This window comes from Alosa sapidissima, chromosome 7 (assembly GCF_018492685.1).
Source record: "Alosa sapidissima isolate fAloSap1 chromosome 7, fAloSap1.pri, whole genome shotgun sequence".
Taxonomy (NCBI): Eukaryota; Metazoa; Chordata; class Actinopteri; order Clupeiformes; family Clupeidae; genus Alosa; species Alosa sapidissima.
The window spans coordinates 26,652,514-26,674,112 of NC_055963.1; the positions used below are offsets into that span (position 1 = coordinate 26,652,514).

General features: G+C 41.7%; 1 protein-coding gene across 2 annotated transcripts in view; it reads right to left on the bottom strand.

Annotated features, from left to right (window-relative positions):
- LOC121714100 (metabotropic glutamate receptor 4-like) overlaps positions 1-20,510 on the bottom strand; it is a 181,413-nt gene extending 160,903 nt beyond the window's left edge. For both annotated transcript variants that reach the window (XM_042099279.1, XM_042099278.1), the window contains exon 1: positions 20,089-20,510. The gene's annotated coding sequence lies outside the window, so the exon portion shown is untranslated. The remainder of the gene's footprint in view (positions 1-20,088) is intronic.
- Between the last annotated feature and the right edge of the window lie 1,089 nt (positions 20,511-21,599).

The following is a 21,599-nucleotide window of genomic DNA, read 5'->3' on the forward strand; positions in this document are numbered from 1 at the left end:
CACACACACACACACACACACACACACACACACACACACACACACATATAAACACTAAAACAAGATACATGCATTCATGCACACACAAATACACAAATGTGTGCACACACACACGCACACAGAGACAAAGAGTTCAATTAAGTTTCACTGCTATGCCAGATTACAGTTTGCGGTCCATTAAACATCAAAAAAGGCCACAGATAATCTCTGAAGCTAATGGTAGCACAGGTCGGTATAAATTATTTATCTCATTTGTATGGCCCCACCCCAGATTCAATGGGTATTTTTGATTGTATGGCCTCAGGTACTATTCTGTAACAGCACTACTGAATAAGTCTGCATTGTACTGTTATGCAGTTGTTTGTAAAAAAGATGCTTCCCATTAAGACAAAAGAGACAGAAGACGATAATAACTGGAGACGTTTTCCTGAAGGTGTGAGTGAATAAGGGTTACTCTTGAGACTCCCTGTCCCACCAAAGCAAATGGTTCGCTGCCAGCAGCATCGGTGGAGAAGAAAAAGCGAGGCCCAATCCATTAAAAACGCCACTTGGGTGAACTCTGCACGCCCCTCAGAGCTTCAAAGGATATATCCCTCTGCTCCCAGCCACTGCTATGATCTTGCTGGCTCCGGATGCAGGGAGCAGATACTTACCCAGGAGGACCTCGGGCTACGTGAGCAAGGGAGGGAGGGAGGGGGGCGGATGAGTCCAGAGGAGGGCCATCACTGAAATCAACTTTAACGTCATAGACCACAAAGCACACCGTATAGAGAACTGAAGATGGGCTTTGTGGTCTATGACGTTAAAGTTGATTTCAGTGATGGCTTCAGTGACCTTAAAGTGGCAGTGGCGGGGCCCGCTCGTTTTGAGAACACTGTTGACACCTATGCGAGCACGAATTACTAAACACTGAATATGAGACTGTTTGCCGATGTGAGAGTGTTTGCCTAACACAAAATTAAAAGGATGACTGCTACATCTGTCAGAACCGACTGCAAAATGTGACATTAATTGCAATGCCACCGAAAGAGACATTCAACAACATGCCTGATTGCTGCAACCAAATTAGCTAAATTATTCACTGACCATTAATCATCATACAAATCATCCACTGTTCTGACTGAACCCATTGTGTTTCTTAATGGGACCGCACGTAAATACTACTGTGCCAGTCAGCCTTGAGAATTGGAGCTACATTTGGAAATACAAGGACCTCTAATTTATGATTAAAACTGAAGTGATTACTTTTTCACTGACTAAAATTAATCGCACCTCTAATCCTGATACCAACCAAAAGAATAGATGTTTAACGGTTATCAAACGGTATTCTAAGGCAAACCTCACCTTGCTCAGTAACTGATTTAAAAGAAAGATTTATAAGTGCTCTTTTTGATTTTTTGTTCTCCATCAAACAAATATTCCTGTTGTTACTGACAGAGCTGGCCAGTGGGAAGCCACTTAGCACTCAGTGTGTTGTTTATGAGCAATCCCAGCCTGGTCATGTCTGAATCAAAAACATTGACTAAACCCTGGTCGGTGTGACAGTTCTGGTATCCAACGTGATCAATACCTCGGCCCATGAGTGCTGATGAAAAAAGAAAATTACGGAGGTTTACGATGACGTCAGACCGCCTCAAACTCACTCTGCGTGTGTCTTTCTAAGTGTTTCTCAGATGTGCCACAGGCTAGACAGTTCTGAAATATATAATAAACATCATGTTAGATTGTTTTTAAATAACAGCCAACTTTCCTGACAGGAAAAAAAACTGGCATGTGAAACTTTTGTCAGTGCGTCTATTAACACTTTATCACTTGTCTTGAGGTATGAAAAAAACATGAGACGCGAGCAGCAGGATGCAATTATCACGTGTTAGCTCATGTCACGGCTATGGCCATCCGCGCCCCTATCATCAATCAGCTGAGATTGATTCTGTTTTTCCTCACTTCCAGTTATCGTTGTGATAGCTATCTCACCGACAAAGCTCTGGCGACTGCCCTCACAGGTTTACTGGCCGGAGTCTCATGGCATGAGGTGTCCCGAGCATGCAGGCTGTCTGCAGAGAAGGCCGACCTTGACAAAAACGCTGCGATCCGCCACACAAGGCGCCGGCTTGAACAATGAGCTGCCTGTTCCTTTGATATCAAGAAATATTTAGCTACTCATTTATTAATTACCTCAGCGCCCTGACTAAAGGCCAGTGCAATTAATCAAGTTAATTATGTGCTCGTGCAGAAAGAGAGAGCCACGGAACTCGGCGGGGGCACAATAGTATCCGCAGGCAACCCTGGCACTCGGAGTGGCACCAGTCTGGTGCAGATCAGCGGCTGGACTCAGTGTTTGCCTGCGACCACGAGGTCAACCATTTGGAGACGCTGCCCTCTGCCACACAGCATGTGGCACCTGCTGTTTTGGTTTGCAATGGGTGAGACACAAACCACAAGACACACTTGGCTTCCGGTGTCAAACAAGGATCATGGTTCTTTTAATGAGGGTTAATTCAGATCTGTGGCCCAGAGCGAGTGACAAATCGAAAGTTTGAGTCTTTCGGCTGATGCAGTGTGGCAACATCTATGATGATAACAGAAATAAGCGGGGGACTAAAGCAAAATCAGATGTTTGGAGAGATTTGGATGTCAGCCCATAAAGACCTGCTGGCACAACTGTTTTGGTTCATTACACATGCACAGAGCTATGTGAAAAAATGCAGTGATGTCCCCCTTCCCCCCATTCCACCAGTGTTATCAAGCTCATAAAAAATGAATGCCAAACAGAGTCTGGTAACTGAACAACAAAAAAAACATATTTACAATGCATATATGACAGACTCTACCAGCTTTGTCCATTTTTTTTGGTATCACTGCATTCAAAAAGCAAACACATATTACCTGGGCAGTGTTCCTAACAGACCAGGCGCTTTTGCCTCCACCATGAGGTTGACTAATTCAAATTGATTGCACCTCTGAAATGTACCCATGAGTGTGAGAGGGCCAAACAGCCGCCCAGCTGTAAATTAGCTTGGGAGCCCACAAAGAATTTCATAAATTACTTTTAAAGAGTTTCAGTGGGCAAGCCAGGTTGCCTGTTAAAAATAGGATCAACAGATGAGAGCAAAAAAAAAAGAAAAGACAAAAAAACATCCATAATAAATGTGTTTTGAATCATTGCCGTACCACCTAGAATCTCTACCTGAAGTAAAAATGAGATCATTTGTCATATGGCAACCTCTGTCTCTCCTGAAATGCGATTATAATTATAATTCACCAAAACGGGCCTTCCTCCCGGAGACTTGCACTCCAAATATGCTCTCACTGTCTAAACAAGACTGATAACAAAGAGCCACAACCTGTATCTCCGCACAGAGCACCACGACCTACAAAACATGCTCCAGAACTTCAAAAAGAAAGTGTCAAGAGAGTGGCGCGATAATGGTGCCATTGCGAACGCAAGCAGCTCAGGAGATAGGCACAGTTGTTTCTGACAGCCTGAGTCGCTGTCAAAAACAGGTTTTAGGGTTTTTTTTGTGAAGCCTCAGCACTGAGCTATCTGTTTATGGCCACTGCCTCTTTGTCTTGTGACACGACTAATTTCCCGTGAGCCGGTCATCTCATTTTGATAGGGATCCTAATAGAAAGCCTCTTCAAATGGGTGTCTAATGAAGACGGATCAGCAGACAGCCTCATAATCTCATTTGCAGTGCCAGCCTATCAAGGCGATTAGAAGTATTCCACGGTGTAAAAGGTCTGAGAGAAAAGGAGGGGAAAGGACCGTGTGCACTGTGATTTTAAGAGGCTTGCTTAAGGCCACACTTGCATCCTGAGAGGCTCTGTTTGATTTAGCCCAAACAAAGAGGAGGACTAACAAACGTGGGTGTATTTCACAATTTACAGGATATTTTGTTACATGAAAAGATTGCGTCTCTCAGAACCAGTTGAAAAGCATCGTCTTCACAGGGAGATGTAGAGGGAAAAAAGTTTGTTTTCAAACGTAAGCTGGAGAAAGCCTTGGTGGCAGTGCAACAATGAGGGAGAAATTACGGTGTACCATGAGAGCAGAATGAGAAGGAGCAACACAGTTGAGTTGACACCTGAAATCGTAATGGTGCGAGGATAAGACTTTGTGTCATCAAAAGAGGATATTGCTCAGTAAATCATACACCTGCAAAAACTGCTTCTTTGCATTGCGTATGTCACTAACTCATTTCCCAGTGCATATATGAAACTTTTTGACATCTGTCAGCCAGTTAGAGGAGAGTATCATCACTGTGGCGTCATAATGTTCTACTGCCTCTAAAGAATTCTCAGGAAATATCCCAATTACAAAATATTATTGAGACAAAAAACGCCGACAGAATATGAAGTATTGAGCATCACGTGCAAGCTGTGCATTAACTCTGACTATATACATCATGAGTATTGAGCTTTGAATCATTGATTACAATGCTATATAATTCCTCAACCATTAAGCTTCTGCATTCACAAAATCTAAGCCATTGTGGGTCTGATTAAATTACCACTTTCTTTATATTGTGATTACATTACAATGCATAATGGTCATATTATATGGCTAAACAAATGCGCTCTTAATGCATCGTGGATATAAATCTAAAAAAGAGCAATGTTCATTATAGCTGACTGCTTCATAGCAGTAAGCAGACATCAACAATTTATAGTGAATATGCACTCCATTTTTTTTGCACAGCATATAAGATTCTTCAAGATCATTCTTATAGGATAAAACATACAGCACAGCAATTTAATGCATCACTTCTTTTGCTATTTGATTTCACTTAGCTGCTCTTTGATCCGTTCGAATTCTACCCAAATCGTCAGGGGTGTCCTAAACAAGATGGATGCTCTTGATTTCAGTAGTCATAACATTTTAATGCATTACAACCGGCACTGTTAGACCTCTCCCTGCCAAAGTGAAATTCTGTAGTGCAAACAGAAAGTATTCACAGCGGTTCACTTTTTCCACATTTTGTTATGTTTCAGACTCATCTTAAAATGGATTCAATTGACAAGCGTCATAACAAAGGGTCTGAATACTTTTATTTTTTATAAATTTACAAAACACTCCAAACACCTGTTTTTTTGTGTGGAGTTGGAGTATTGTGTGTAGATTGATGAGAAAAAAAATTAATTGAATCCATTTTAAGATGAGTCTAAAACATAACAAAATGTGGAAAAAGTGAAGCACTGTGAATACTTTCCGTATGCACTGTATAACAGTGTGCATCAAGATCAAGGGAGCTAGACTGCCAGACATGGTAATGCAATTAAAGTATTGAAAGTCATTTAGTAAATTTGGAAGGTAATGTAATCTTAAGTCTGGGTATGTAGTCTCAGTGTCTCAGTGCTTAGCCCCAAAATCCATAAGAGCCATTTCAGTCAATCCATGTCTGTGAGGTAGAGCTTACGCAAAAGTTCTCTGATTCTTTTTATATGCCAAGAGAATGCCGCTGGAGTGGTGACAGGTTATATTCTTAGAAAAAAAGGCTTCTTTGCTTGTCATCACTAAAAGCTCAGGATTCTACTTACATGCAAATTAGAGAGGTGAGAGAGCTCTTTAAAGAACATCTCTCTTACTAGAGGGTCTGCCAAAAAGGGTCTGCCAAAAGTTATCCTATCAGGGGGATACTAGGAAGACAGGAAGTGTCTACACTTCAACAAAACTGTATTGGCGAGTTTGGGCTCTTTCTTTATTTCTTTATTCATTATACCATGTAAATAAATTTATATTGTTCACATGTGTGCATCTCAGAAATCTCCCTTGGCCAATGAAGGATACAGGCTGTGAAAAAAAATCTATCATTATGCCTATGTTAATTACCTGAAAAAAAAACTGTTGAAATTGTTTCAAATTGTTAATTTATAATCCTAAATTGTACACACCAATCCATGTGAGTCACATGCATACTATTGTCTTTGGATCGCAGTGTGTGTATTGAGTTCGGAGTTATCCGAGAGGTTTTTTATTCTACTTTCTATTTCTATTACTTTCTGTAGTTATTTCCACACATCATATTTTTCATCAGAATTAAACATGCAGGCATTCCAGTTCATGGTCACAACAATGAGTTCTGTTGTGACCGAACTGGAATGCCTGCATGTTCTGCCAAGAAGTGAACTCAAAGGTTAGACTTTCCATGGTCTCAACAATGAACATGAGTGATCGAATATTGGCAACCTCAGAATATGAATAGATCTTTTCAGTCCATCTTGCCTGTGACTGGGGCAGGCTGGTCGCAGTTCCTTGGGATGGCACAGGACTAATATTAGCAACACAAATAAAGCTTGGCGCCAAGAGAGATGAGCAAGCCATAAGGAATGTATGGTCAGAAAGGTTAGAGGCAAAAAGAAGCAGATAGATGGAAGAACTAGGCAACTATGTATTATTACCAACTATGGAAAGGAGATAGAGGATATTCTGTCTATTCTGAGTGAGAAAAACGAATAACGACATGTGAAGACAGGGTATAAAGCCTTAACCTGACTCTCGCCAGATGAATTTCGTTCCGCCTAGCTCCACTCATCCATCTGGGATCGATCCCAGATCGATCCTATCAGTGTTAGGCTTGGGGTGAAGAGTGGTGAGGGTGGGTGTCTGCATGCTGCCCAGGGCCAAGCAGAGCTCTTTGTTGTTGTGATCATATTGGAGAATCTTGTCGTACCATTGTTTAAATAACATTCACTTTTATATGCCATGCAGTTCATGTTTTAGTTATTATTCAGCTAATATTATGTCCAACTTAACAAGGTAATTTTAGGCCAAGTTTACTGTGTTTATTTACTTTATCTGTTAAAAGCTAATGTTTGTTTTTTAATTTGTCTCAAGTCTTAATATTTACAACCTTTAAATCTTTCTGAGAATATCTTCCGCATAAATAAACCAAAAGAAAATTTAGTTTGGTGAAATTTCAGTCCTTAAACTTGTTTACATGGACATGTAAATGTTGAAAAGTAATAAGCACTCTTAACATAATGTAATAGGAGGATGGTTTACTGTAAGATATAGGCCTTTTGTTGCCACCAGCAAGATGTTGATGTTCTTACATGGACATACTCAAATACACAAAATAACAAGTCAGTGTTCACCAGAAATATTATATTGTATTGTACTGTATACAAGAGGTTTACGAGGCTAGTGATAATTAGTCTAATTTGCATAATAATAGATATTTTTGCATTTTTCTTTTTTTCATGGTCTTAACTTTTGATGTATTGCCCAAGGGAGATTTCTGACATGCACACATGTGAACAATATTAATTTATTTACATGATATAATGATGCCCGCCCAAAGAAAGTGCACAAACTGTCATTTTGGCAGCCATTTTGTTTATGCTTATGCATTATAGTTGGTCATAAACTCAAAATTCTGCTTGGGAACAGGGCTAGTTGAATTCAGCACATGTTAATTATAATAAAAAGTCCTGTTCCCAACTTTTACTAAGAGCCGTATACAAGTTTTTTTTTCTTGAAATAGCACTTGTCTATATAGACTTAATCATATTACACAGTATCTAATGCAGTTTCATTTTTTTGTTTTGTTTTCTGGGCTCCCCCTACAGCGGTGGAGTATTTCTATTACAGTAATATACACATGTTATAAATACTTATGATTCGCACCCTTTCCCCTAGACACGGTGGATATGGATTTGTTTACAAACTGGCAAAGGTAATCTCTCTATGTCATGTCATTCACAAAGTTTTACACTATTTCAAACACATAGTAAGCTATAATTTGTTGATTCTCCAGGTCGGGGGACAGTGAGGTTGCAAGGCTGGTTCTCCATAAACAGGTAGGCTACAGGTGGGAAAGTACACTATTCTCCCTAATACAAGTTAATTTACCATCAAAATGACTTCAAAGCTGTTATATTAAGGTATACTTCCACAGAATGCCTTTAAACAAAAGTGCTACCACTAAACTACACTCTCCTGGATACACTCAGAGATGCTGAACTGTCTCCAGGTAACACTCAGAGATGCTGAACTGTCTCCAGGCAACACTCCCTTAACCCTGTCCTCTCCTGTCCTGACTGCACTCTGCTCTTGAGTTAATGAAAGGAAACATTCTGAAGATAAAAGTTTCTCTAGAAAGGTTTATGCTATTTGTATTTAAGAGAGAGAGACATAGAGAGAGAGAATGTGTGCTTGTGTGTATATGTGTTTGTGTTTGTGTGTGTGTGTGTGTGTGTGTGTATGTGTGTGTGTGTGTGTGTGTGTGTGTGTGTGTGTGTGTTTGTGTCTGCGTGTTTGTGTCTTGTGTGTCTGTGTATGCATTCAAAATTATGGTTTCAGAATCATTCAGCAGCACCTGTTCCATTGTCAGAGTAGGACACTCCAGTTGCACAAATTTAGCAGAGAAACAATGACAAAAGCACTCCAATGTATTGCATACATCTCAGTAATCATCCCCCCTCTCTCCATCCAGATCAGCTGCTCTTGTGCTTTTATATCAAACTTATTATCATGTGTGTTTGACAGTCTAATCACAGCTCTGGTTTCATTTGCTAATGTCTACTACACCACAAAGGCTTGCGTCTTCCAGGACAGCCGCCGCATGTGTCTCTAATCATTAAAATGTTTGTTTATTTAGTGAAGACACAAAGCCAGATGTCTGTTAAACAAACCTCAAGCTGGCAGGCGACTGTGCAGAGCAACCACTAACTGTACATGACGACACACACTGCGAGATTTCTTCATGAATAACACAGAAGTTCTGCGCTGAAAAATATCACCCGGGTGGGCTACCACACAATGGGCCCAACGATTTGTACACGTTGAATCTTGATTGATCTTACACGTGCGCCTGCTCTTCAGCGGGCATGCAAGGCCTCTCTCTTGCAATGCCCCCCCCCCCATCTCTCAAATAATGGAGGGAAACCATGTCTCCTTTAAATATTGACTCTGTCAAAGACACTCAGCAGGGTGATTTGTTTCTCCAGCTGAAAGTGATCATTACCAGGGGACATCCATGTCCCAGCAAATGGCAGAGATTAGCAGTGTTCTTCCCCCCACCTCGTGCACAACTCAGAGGAAAAGCTTCTCCTTAAGCAAACCAAGCAGCTCCAACACAAACAACCGTTTGCAATTAAGCTATTAAAATGTCTCATAGACAATAGAATGTTCACATTCACTTAGAATGTATATTTGAGGTTGGGGTCGGTCACCATAGATACGATTAAGTTGATGCATTGTTTAAACAGAATTTGTTTAAACAATGACTCCAGAATTGTCTGCGCAGAAGAGAAAAGTCTAATACATACTTTCGCTCTTTTTCTAATATTAGAGAGCAGTTTCCTCTGAACTTTCCCTTTCGCCCCCCTCATCTTTCTCCTCCGTTGGGCAATTACAATCTGGAGACGGTCACATCTGTGACGCAGTTGAGAATTTCACAGATTCACACTGTTTTAATTAGCTGTTGCTTTATATAGTGATCTATGTGAGAGGTTCACTGCTCTCCCTCTCACACGCACTCTCTGGAAGGAAGATCCAGTCTCCATGACATATGTGTGTTCAGTTCAACCCGGTAACTCCTTATTCAAGCAGTCTGGCACAATGGGCCTACCACATACACATTTCCCATTAGCATACTGTTATGAACTCCAGTCTATAGCAAAACAGCTCACAACCTCTCAGTCCAGGGTTTTACTTTCGTAATTGTCCTTGATATTCCAGGAATTTGTTTGGAAGAGAATAGATAATGGTGTGGTGAGGGGTGCTATGAAGACATACAGGTTCTCCTCAAGTGCGTAGAGCCCGTCAAACGCAAAGTATTGATTTATTTTTCTTATTATCTCATAGCAAGCACTCTCTCACACACAGAGGTAAAATGTCCTCTCTCTACCTTTCAGTGAGATCCTCTCTGTTCACTCTGACCACTTACACACAACACACACACACACACACACACACACACACACACACACACACACAAAATTTCCCTCAGAACTGCCAAGAAGAAAAGATGCATTCTCCTGGTGGAAACTGGCTGCACTGCAAGTGGGTGCATGGTGGGTAAATACTGGACCTGATGTGACACTATGGGCCTAGTATGACATAGATGTTGTGCACTTCATACATTTCAATTCCCTATCTGCATCATTTCCATCTCCCCTCACAATTAACCCACGATTACAGTGATGAGAGAGAACACATTTCATTCAATCATCTTTCATTTTCTGTGAAGGTTTAGCCCAAGGTCTGCTTTCCGAAGCCTTCACTCACTATTCAGTAGGTCCACTAGTGTAACAGTGTAAATTATGTAATTTTGCAATTATAAAACATATCTGCCACTGAAATGGTTCTATTTCTATAAGGTAGGTAGAATATGTCAAAAACATCATCGACCAAGGCCTCATGCTACAAGTCTCACCATCTCGTTCTGGTTTGTTTATGTAACATGACATTAATGCTATGCTAACATCCTGTGAACAGGGTAAGTAGTTGATTTTGATGGGGAAAACTGGTTTTCAGCCCCGGAAAAGTTGCTATTCAAGGCTTAAAGATAAGACCCACAGTCTGCCACTGATTAAAAAAAACATCAAATGTCAGGGTGGACCACCTCACAGATATGCTTATCATGTCTTATGAAAACAGCAATTATGAGAAGTTCTACCACCACAAAGGTACTCCCACGGTTTCTTCCTGTGAACTGCTTTTAAATAACTTGTACATTGTAGATGTCTGACGTTCATATAAATGGAATTAAATAGCTTCTTTCGACACAATAAATAGAATGCACTTATGTCAGTGGTAATAGTGTTACATTTGCATTTATTCATGAAACAAATATTTTTATCCAATAGTGTTTAAGATATTCTTCTTAGGTTGGTGGAGTAATAAAGCCCTTCTCCACATCCCCCTCATTCAGTCACTCACTCAGTGCCCAGACCAACCTCCAACGCCTTATTGTTTCTGTCCCGTTTGCTACCATCACCTCTAAAACAAATGCTGTGGGCTTGCAGCAGCCTCTGACATTTGATGTATATGCCTGTACCATCTCTGAGATTTAATAAATCACGCCTCAAAATATGCAGCGAGACGGCAGAGGCGAAGAATTTCATTAGCACGCCAGAGCCTCCGACCTGCTAGTGCCAGGACACGCTGATCGTCAAACGGGGAGGGGGGTAGCCGCCGGAGTGCCTACACTGCAAGAAACCCAGCGCTAGTCAGGAGCTCATGCTTTAGTCATAATCTCCTATGGACTCCTTCAGGCGATACCGTCCACCTCCCTGAACTCATGCTGCGTGACGCATGTGTGAGCCTCTGACATGTTTGTAATATACAGTACAAGCACAAACACACACACACACACACACACACACACACACACACACACACACACACACACACATACAAACACAAACACACACACACACAGACACTCATCTCATCTCATGAAACACATCTCATGGTTTCCTTGTAGTCTTAGGAAGAAAATAATTTAGTGCTGACTAGGGCTGGGATAAACGATTATTTTTTAAACGATTAATCTAGCGATTATTTTTTCGATGCATCGATTAATCTTAATTTTTTCAGTCCGATTCGATTTGATTATCGATTATCTCCCCATTAATTGACTAATAGCATGTTGATTTATATATCTGAATGAAAAAACATGAATTCCTTAACATTGCAATTTATGTTTATTGCTCTTAAAATTCCAAAATAAAAGACTATACAAGTGCAAAGTAATGCATTCTTAGTCAGAGGTAGCATTCAATAAAGTTCAGTAGTGTATAGGTCTAATTGAGGGCCTGTCACTTTAAGACGTTCGTTCCCTTGCAATAACACTAACACAGTTAAAAGGCTGCTGATGTATGGATGCAATTCATAACGTAGTTAGTTCAAGTAACAGTTTGTACTTCTCCTTGGGACAAGCACTTTTGAGTCTTAGAAAACACTTTTCCATTTATATCGGGATTTTGCAAACATTCAGTGTCAGAGTCAATAAAATGAGCCCTGAGTAACGAAATTGACAAGCAGCTGTAAGTAAGCATGCTAAACTCAACATCCAAACAGTATTCTAACGTTAGCTTTGAGATACTGCTTGATTGCATAACTTAACTAAGTTTAGTCTCCTCAATTAACTATGTTGGGATAAGACCTTAGCAGAATTAACTTGACTGCAGCAGTTTTGAACAAATTTGCACAGCATGGTCATGATGCTAAGCGGATTTAATAGCAATTTAGCCAGCCGTGTTCTATGCAATGCTTCTATGTCGCAACAACAATCCTTCAACAATCGTGAATGTTTTGTGTTAAAGGGACACCAGGCAATGTTTTTGTGTTAATTACTCATCTTCGTAAATCGGTATATGGTTAAATGACTCATTACAGGGCGAATGAAGACTCTCTCGCCCGCCCCTACTGCCTGTAGGAAGAATATCCCGCTTGCAAGTTCAGTGTATCCTACCCGCCGACCGAAGCAGGATCAATTACATCCTGCATCCACAGCACAGAGGCAGGCTAACTAAACGCTAGCGATTGTTGCAAACGTGTGTATAATGGCAGAGCCGGCGAAAAAGCAGCGAAAACCCTTGACGGAAGATGCAAAGAAAAGGAAAAGAGCTTCAGACCGAGCGAAGGGGGAGTTTCGTAGAGAAAAAAGCATCAGGCTTGCCTGGTGTCCCTTTAAATGCACATGTAGAGGAGGGGCAGCGGGCTCGTTACGAGAGAGAGCAGGCGGGGCAGGGAAAGGCTGCGTGCGTAAAAAGTGCAGCTCAATCAAAGGATTTTATCTTATCTTTAATTTAAATAGTACAACATAGAACATCAACACATTCACCAGCCGTCTTAAACTGACACGTAACTGTTAAAAACAGCACTCACTGATGCACTTATTTTTACTGTACTCTAATGTTTTTTAAATTGTCCTAAAATTGTTGAGAATTGCTCTAAAACTTAAACTGTTTACCGTTTTACTGTAAACGGTTAGTCGCTTTGGCTAAAAAAGCGTCAGCCAAATGTAATGTAATGTAATGTAATGTAAACATTTATCACCCATCTGTGCATTAAGTAGAGGTAGCCTGGATCCTAGTGTCTGTTTGCATTAACTAGCAAACAGCTTTCCGAGTGTTAGTGCGATCAGATCCATAGTAATCATGCAAACATATGAAATGAATCAATGCTATTGCATGAGGGCACTGATGGATGATTGGATGGAGAATTGGGACATTCAGATGCTTAATCTGAGTCCAGGACCTTCTCTGCAACATCCTGTGCAGTTTACCTCCCCACATAGAGGGAAGCAATCCTCACTAGTGCAACATTTCCTGCACAGTGTTCCATGCGTTATTAATTGCGAGTTTAAAGTGGTGTAAATAATTATGTCTTCTTACCTAGAAGGGGGGGAGGGAGAGAGAGAGAGAGAGGCACAGACAACAGTCAAGAGTCAGAGTGTGACAGTGAACAAACAAGGGAGACAGTGAAGGTATGGAAGAAAGAAGGACTGAATGTGTGTGAGAGAGAAAGAGAAACAGACATTAAAGAGAGAAAGAGACAGACAGAGAAGGAGAGAGGCACAGCCGGAGAGTGTAAGTAAGACAGAGAGAGAGAGAGAGAGAGAGAGAGAAAGAGAGAGAGACTATAGAGGAGAGGCATACACTTCAATGTAATGAGCTTTCAGAGATAAACACCATACATGGCGGCAAACACCATTAGGGAGGCCCAAACGCCCAACACCCTCACAAATTATGACAGAGCCTCAACTAAAGGGTTTAGAGTAGAGACTTTATCCCCCCGTATCCTAATTTCCGCCCCTCGGGTTCTCCCACAAATGCACTCACTGTCATTGACAAATGTTTGATGCAGCACTGCTATTCCTAAACAGATGCATTATATATTAGGGGTGTGAATCTCTCTTGTAAAAGATGATACGATTCGCATCTAGATACATGGGCACGATTCGATACAAGAAAATATATGTTCATAAAAAAACGATTCAGTACGATTCGATGCGATTCGATGCAATTCGATGCAGTTCAAGAATGGAAAGCATTCTGAAAGATTTTTTATCATTTGCTCAAGGTGCACATTCATTTTATATTATCAATTATCATGGTCACGGTTGACAATTAGGCAAAAAAATGTGTGAATATGACTATCTAAACTGAGGTTTGTTTCATATACTCTATTGAAATGAAAAAAGAATAGTCTACATTTCAGTCAAACACAGCAGCCTATTACATAAAAATACATTTTTATAGATTTTATAGAGTTATATCTGATTGTTTTCATGGACCTGTAGCCTTGTTGAGGTAAGACAATAATAAATAATAATAAAATAAAACAGTGCTTAAGACACTCTTGGCCTTTTCTCATATAGCCTACAAGAATAAAATAGGCCTACATATCAATGAACTCTCTGGGCTTATTTTGTTTCAACGGTAGACCTAATGCAGAAATCTATAATGCCACATATAGATTTGAAACAGGAAGTGGGATGAACGCGCTGCTTGGAACGTAAATGAGAGTCTGAGCGAGCAGAAAAGGTTGTGAACCGATTCGCAACAAGTAAATCGATATAACGACCGGTTCATTTCAGTTTTATTCCGATACGGGGCTTAACGTATCGATGTATCCGTATCTTACACGTTAAAAACGGATACCGATACATATCGGTTAATCTTTACAGCCCTAATATATATATATATATATATATATATAGCTTTAAGGAAAAAGTCTGCACACTTAAAAGCACTGGATATCAGCTGGGTGTAAAGGCTTCTTAACCATCTGTTTTGAGCCTCTTCTCTTGATTTCTGTGTTGCAAATACAATTTTTGTATATCCAAAAATGTATGAAATAAGACTCAAGGCAAGACAAATCACTCCGACTTAACTTTATCTTTATAACAAGAGAGCTTATTGGATATCTGGACTTCAGCCATAGTCTCAGATGTTGTGGAGACACATATCAGCCTCACAACTAAGTGAGGAGATAAAGACCCAAAATAAACACACACTTCTACTCTCCGAGGTAGAAGTGGCTGCTGTAATCAGCTGTGTATACTAACAAGCTCCACACACAGCTGATCACACTGTGGGGTGGTCCCTGGGCTGCGGTGTCTGTATATTGAACAATGACGGCGTTTTTCTACCGTACTTGTTCTAAGCCTCTTCTTGCATTGTTCACTCTCCGTTCGGCTCATAGTCAGGGACAAGGCTAGCACCGTGATACAATAAATCATTACCAAGAAGCTCTGACATGAGAATCCAACACGGGATTGTCCTCTGCATTCATGTCTATATAAAGCCCACTGCCGCTAATGGGGAAACCAGATCGGCATGGCAGATCTATAAGCATTTAAGTTGTCAGCGAGCACAAGTGAGTGTTTAATGGAGGTTCGCCATTTTTTTTTTCTTTCCTATGTTTTTTTCACGTGGGAGAGGCAAAACAGTAATGGCCATATCCCATATGTCTACCACAAACAGTTCAAAACCAGGATTAAAAGTGAAATTGCAACTGTACGGAAAATTACCCCCTTTAACCGAGTGAGGTCCGAAACAAGGCCTTCTGTTTTTCCTGACTGGGTGTTTAAGTGCACAGTAAATCACCCCTATAAACAAAATAAATTATCCACAGCTCATTTCACCCATTTTGGAACAGTATTAGTTGCTGTCATGGCCATGATATATGGAAGCAAATCTCATTTCTGACAAGCAGGACAGCAAGGCGATTTCTCTCTTTCACTCTCTTTCTCTTTCTCTCTCTCTCTCTCTCTCTCTCTCTCTCTCTCTGTCTCTGTGGAGCAGGCAATAGGTTGTTGTGTACTGCAGTGGCCTAAAATATATAAAATAGGTGTAGCTTGTCACCACTGCCATGCACTTATTCAGAGGCAACAGGTGTTTATTTTTCTGTGTGCTGGTTAACAAACAAGTTTGGCTGCCGACCCCCTCTATAAAACTGGCTGAAACAAATTGCAAAATGTGCATTGCACTTGTGCAACAAAGGTAGACTAGGCACTGTCCAGAAACAGAAAAAAAAATCAATTGAAAATCCAGAATACATTATTTAATTATTGCTCAGTGTATTTTGAAATATGAAGAACGACATCTAAGGAGATGCCTCTCCTTGCTTCTCTGCTTGTGCACACATTGTGCACATAGGGGTCTGTGAGAGAGATCCATGCATATGGGCATATATGTTAAGCGGTCCGAATGAATTGAACAGAGGTTGTGGTATGGCACTGGACTGGCAGCTACCCATCCGTCCCAAGCAGTGAGTTGAGAGCTGATGAGGTCTCCATCGCTGCTGCAACCCCTCACCGGAGACAGACAACAGCCTGAGCCTCTAATGGCCATACATCACATTCTGCTCATGAGAATGGAATTGATGCTACTGCAGCACAAACCATAAAAAATTAGGTTGGAGTTCTGTGCGCAACTGGCTTGCTTCTCTCATCCTTTCCTGTGGATTGTGGATGAGCAAGCACTCAGTTACCCACCAACCCCCCCATCCACCCCCATCCACCACCCAGCCCCCACCCCACCCAAGACAATTTCCTCTGAGCCTGTTGGAAGCAGGGTATCCACAGGCTTTTTTTATGGATATGGAGCCTAATCTTGTTTTTATGGACACTTGCATTTGTGCAGCTGAGTGAAGCCAGAGAAGGGAATGGGCTCTGGCCTGGACGAGCGACACGCTCAGAAGCAGACTGGGCTGAAGCAGCATTATGACAGGCCCGAGATACTAACACACACACACACACACACACACACACACACACACTTTCATGTGGCGTGCTTTAGTGAAAGGTGCCCTGGCGTGTGCTGAAGGGGATGGCAGCCAAGAGCATGAAAACTGCGGTTCAAATGAATGTATGAACCATACAAGCGAATGGACAAACAAGCGGATGGACGGATCACTTGGGCCATTGTTTTTTTTTTCCTTCTGCGCACTCATTGTAAATCTCGTAAATTAACCGCGTGGCGGGCAGATGTCATCTCCGCTCAGTATCAGCGGGCCGCTAATGAAGTGGCCTGAAACAGTGGGCCGACTTCAGCATTTAGACGATTACACACCTCAGCTCCTGCAACAGCAACAGTAACAGTAACAGCGAGACACAACAACAAGCACTCTCTACTTTACGCTCCATGTTCTCATGCTCGCGGGACCTGATACTCTCCCCACTCTTTTGTTTTCCTATTTCCTTCACAGCTATTTACCCTGAGCCATAGCTCTCAGCTCTGCAGTGACACGATTGCACCGCACCAATCCTATACATCCTGGTCATCTATCTTTTCTTTTCGCACAAATCCGACTTATGCGAACGTATAACTTAGTGGCCTCTGCAGAAGCACCAACCAGCCACAAACAGAGGCAACACCAATTAACAAAAATGCTAAGGATGAAGGAGAAGGCTACTATACTGTCACAGATGCCACTGCTGCTGTTGCTATCTGCCTTCGCAGAGCAAGTGTTATGCATCACCACAAATCGGCTTTGCTTGAAATAAATCTGGGGTTACACCCAGGGCTCTCTTATCTTGTTTGGGGGTTGTTTGTCAGGGGGCCTTTGAGGGAGCGCTTGGCAAGCTGTGATGGACTACGGTAAAGCCGTATGCTCCTCACCCCTGGCTGAGCAGATGGCTCTGGCCAGAAGGATGGATGCGAGAGGTGAACTGCGATGGGAGCCAGTGAAGGATGGGCTGAGAGGGAAAGTGTCCACCCCGCCCCCCCAAGCCCCTTCCTACCCCACTACTCCATCCCGTCCTCCCAGAAACTTCTCAAAAGTGAAGCCAAAGGGAATTTCTGCCCTATCTGTCAACCCAATATGTCACACGCATGTTTACTCTCCGAACCCAAGAGTGAGGGCAGAGTCTGTGTGTTTTTGAGAGTAAACTACTAATTTACAAAAATACACACACTGCCCTTTCATGTTGAAGAGATAAATGGATTAACTAAATTCCTGATGTTGCACGAATGCCTGGAGCTACGACAGACCTTCACTGTGGCAGACGACATGCATAGCACTGCATGTGTGTGTCGTGGGGGTAAAATAGCAGACTGCTTTGGTTTAATGTGTTTGAAAGGTGCTTTGAACACCGAGAGTGAAGAGGTGCGAATCACTAAAATGTCATCCGTCTCCCTCCCACACCAAACAAAAGAATCACGCCTCTGTCGGAGCAGAGGGGAGTGGAGGGGCTGGGGGAAGAGGGAGAGGGGAAAGGTGTAGCTCACGCTTGTCTCCCGCAGTTTGATTTAAAACGTTGGCTTCCCTGCAACAAAAAAGCGCACGACTCAGATAGCGCGCACTGACAACTCTGCATGGGCTCCTACTGATTGCCTTCGGAGCAGGGCGGAATCCTTCTCCACAACAGCCAAAAGGAATTAGGCAGAAGTCTTCTCACAGCGGCAGGCGGCACTCTGAAGAAGCATGTCCTTGAGGGACCTGCGCAGTCTTAACCACGAGGAGCTGCCGCACACATATGCTGCTTAGTTTGGGCATTTTTGGAGATGATTAATGCTACATTACAGCAAAATATGGCGAGGAACGGGGCTGTGGTGAGATAAGCTCTCGCCGTAACAGATGCCTAATCAACTCAGAAACAAAAACAGCTGCGCTGCGAATAACATCCAAAGACCATAGTGGGATGCCAGGAAGCCTATTCTCTGTTAGGTGCTGACTGCTGACTCAGACTGGGATATGGCACACTTAAAGAGATGCTGACTTAAAACATATGAACAGAGGGGAGCATACCTTAAAAGACAAAAAAAGGCTTAAAACAAATCCCAGCTAGCCGAGTGTATGCAATTCACTCTGGGGTCAAGGAGTCATGTAGTAAACCAGTCCACATAAGCTCCAATGACTGCGCCCGAAGCTTGTGTTTGAGAGTAGAGATGCATAGCCAAGACATATTGGGGGTCAGATGTGTGCCACCATATGTACAAGATGTGTCTCTCCTGGTATTTCAAAAGGTTTCTCACAACTATGTGAATACATTCAATTCCCAGTAACGGTTTAATCTGGTGTATACAGGACTCTCATTTTCTCCTATAAATCAGTACATTTGGATGCAGTCAACTATAAGTTACACGATCACTCTGTTCCTCAGGTGATGCTAACAGGTTTAACAGCCCTCCTTGCCAGCACGCAATCTCTGATCCCTTCAAATGTGGACCCATTAAAGCATAGATTGTGTTTGGAATCCCAGGCAAAAGCAGATCTCTGTCTCAAGTCATCACATCACATCACCTCACCTCAAGTGAAGTTATATAAAGTGATTAATAATAAAATAAGCAGAAAAGGAAGATAGAATTCACATTTTCAGACCTAAGCAATGATGATAATTGGCTAAGACCCCTTTCAGGGAACCCTCGGCAGCCTGTAGGTGGTCTTAGGGTAGATTGAAATGTCACCAATGTGTATTTAAGATAGTATTACATGACTACTGTAACTGTAGAGTGAATGAAGAACAGACAAATAAGCCGTTTTAAAGACATCTCTCTCAATGGACTTATCCTCTCAACATTTACCTTTTCGTGGAGAGCCACGATGAGACACAGCATTTTGTTCATCACATCAAAGCCAACGTGTAGGCCTAATAAAAAAAAATCTTATTTTTACTAAAAATCGTGAAAATTTGTCCATGTGGGGAATAAAGTCATTAACTATGTAATCACCACTAGCAGAATCTGCCTAACAAGTCGTTAATCAATATCTGAATATGGGGAAAGCATACATGTCGATTGAAAACATCCACTGTCACAGCAGCATTCAAAGCAAGACTCCGGTTCTCCTAAGCAGCATACTGTTGTCTGTATTTGACTACAGTATCCATGCTACTTTATTTATTACTGCAATTTCCCCCAACATTTCAGAGTGAAGTAGGCTAGATCAAGACTGACAAAATCAACACCTGTCGTGACGACTGTCATCGTTGGAACTATACGTTCCATGCCCGGGTAGAATGGAAACGCAACAGTTTTTACCTTGGCTAATTGTCCTGTGTCCCATGGAGAGCAGACATGCCTGATCCAAAAGGCACATAGCCACGGGCATATACATCGTTAATTTACACAATGATTCTAGTGTGGTTTTTACGTAAAGAAAATATGAAGAGGCATTGAAATGCATACCTTTGGATGAACCCCACGCGACTTTTCAGGGAAGGAAAAAGTAACAGTTCCACACGGACGATAAGGTCTGCACGTTAAAGTGCAAATCTGAACTTGTCTGTCCGTCTGTACACAGGTTGGTGGTGTTGCTTGCTTTTCTGAACACTGTTGTGTCTCGGCTCTTAGTTGGGTTTGAGCCCCTGACGCACAATACTGTGTGGAATTCAAATATTAAGGGTCAGTCCGGTCGTTCTGGAGACGGAAGAAAGATGACTGTACTTCCATGTTTCTTAATAGAGTTGTATTTCCAATCACTGATGCGAAATCCAGTTGCCAGAAAACTCGTCTACTCCTCTTCATAACCCAAGGTCCTTGTGTGGGTGAACCTGAGAGATGCGTCGTTCACTTTTTGCAACCGCCCTCAGCCCCCCTATTAGAGTTCAGGAAATAGGTCTTTCGCGGCTTTCCGATATAAATGGTATGCAGTGTTTATGGTACAACGCGGAGACTGACAGAGACCGATTGTTACCAGTATAGCGTACTACCCAAAAAGGGGCTGCTCTACAACAGCGCAGAGAACCCAGAATATGGATAGCCTACCTTTATTAAACGAAATAAATAGGTGAGGTTATTTGAAAAGCGAATTACGTTTAATTTTCGTCATCTTACGAATTTTAGTAATATTATATTACGCTTATTGGTATTATTTACGCAAAATGGTAAGTCGTCCTGAATGCACGAACACTTATTTCAGAATTGCCTTGGAACCTGACACGAATGTTTTCCGTTTGGGATGTTGACTGGTCCTTCGAAAACAGAGACCAGCTAGTCTATAGAGAATAATATCGCTGAAACCCCTATTCATGAGCATCTGCTATTGTTTCCAATTTGTTGTTCTGCGTTTTGGAACCAGTAATGCTGAGGACTGCAGCAGTGAGTTTCTATTCTAGTTCTAGTTGAATTAAACCTATAAGAAAGAATACTAAACCTAAAGACATTTCGGGCAGATTTATCAACACGTTTTGCAGTGAGTCATCCCAGTAGCCAGCAAAATGATGGCTATGTAACTGCAAATGTTCATCTCCACCTCCAATAGAAAATTAGCCCCTGTTCCAACGTGATGCAGGCGCGGTAGGCTAAACACGCTGCGGGGTAATTCCAGCCCCCAGAACCCCTCAAACTAAATTAAACAACGACACTTGAATATGAACTAGCTTTGCTGGCCTAATGTTGTCTCCGCCGATCTAACAGTAAGACATCAATAAGTACGAAGAAAGTCACTTGCATTGTATCCATGTAGCGTGAATGTCTAATGGTACAATGAAACACTGCTCTTTTGCTTGGATCCTATTTATTTCTATCCTACTTTATACCATCAGGAAAACTTATTGAGACATTTTGTAATACAGAGAGGTTACTGCTTACATGTTGCATTGCCTTTGAATGCAACTTCCCAATAAATAATTAACTGAGGTTTCATCCCGTCTGAAAAGTAATTAATGTAGGCTACATTAGGGTGTACACTAACATGA